This window comes from Chrysochloris asiatica, unplaced genomic scaffold (genome assembly GCF_000296735.1).
Source record: "Chrysochloris asiatica unplaced genomic scaffold, ChrAsi1.0 scaffold00590, whole genome shotgun sequence".
Lineage (NCBI taxonomy): Eukaryota > Metazoa > Chordata > Mammalia > Afrosoricida > Chrysochloridae > Chrysochloris > Chrysochloris asiatica.
In genome coordinates, this window is record NW_006409108.1 from 194,335 (window position 1) to 195,306 (window position 972).

Here is a 972-nt window from a genome sequence, read left to right on the forward strand (position 1 = left end):
CAAAGGCATGAATTCGTCTATGGTCTTCCTTATTCACTGTCCAGTTTTCACATCCATATGAGGTTATTGAAAATACCATGCCTTGGATCAGGCATACCTTAATCCTCAAGCTGACATCTTTGCTCTTCAGCACTTTAAAAAGGCCTGGTGCAGCAGATTTGCCTAATGCAATACGTCATTTGATCTCTTCACTGCTGCTTCCATGAGTATTGAAAGATCCAAGGAGAATGAAATCCTTGACAACTAAAATCTTTTTTTTTTCCATTGATAAGAATGTCATTTATTGGTCCAGTGGTGAGGATTTTTGTTTTCTTTATATTGAGACAAAATCCATACCAAAGGCTGTGCTTGTTGATCATCATCAGTAAATATTTTAAGTCTTCTTCACTTTCACAAGCAAGGTTGTATCATCTGTATAATGCAGATTGTTAATGAGACTTCCTCTAATCCCGATGCCACGTTTTTCGTCATATAACACAGCTTCTCACATTATTTTCTCAGCACACAGGTTGAATAAGTATGGTGAAAGAATACAACCTTGTTGCACACCTTTCTTCATTTTAAAACATTCAGTGTTCCTATGTTCTGTTTGAACAACTGCCTCTTAGTCCAGGTACAGATTCCTCATGAGCACAATTCAGTGTTCTAGAATACTCATACTTCTCAGTGTTGTCCATAGCTTGTCATGATCCACACAATCAAAAGCCATTGTGTAGTCAATAAAGCACATGTAAACATCTTTCTGGTGTTCTCTGCTTTCAGCCAAGATCCATCTGACATCAGCAATGATATACCTCATTCCATGACCTCTTCTGAATATGTCTTGAACCTCTGGAAAATCTCTGTCAATGTATGCTTGTAGTCATTTCTGTATTACTTTAAGTAAAACTTTACTCACATGGGACATTAAAGATATTGTCAAATGATTTCTGTATTCCATTTGGTCAACTCTTTTGGAATGGGCACAAATAC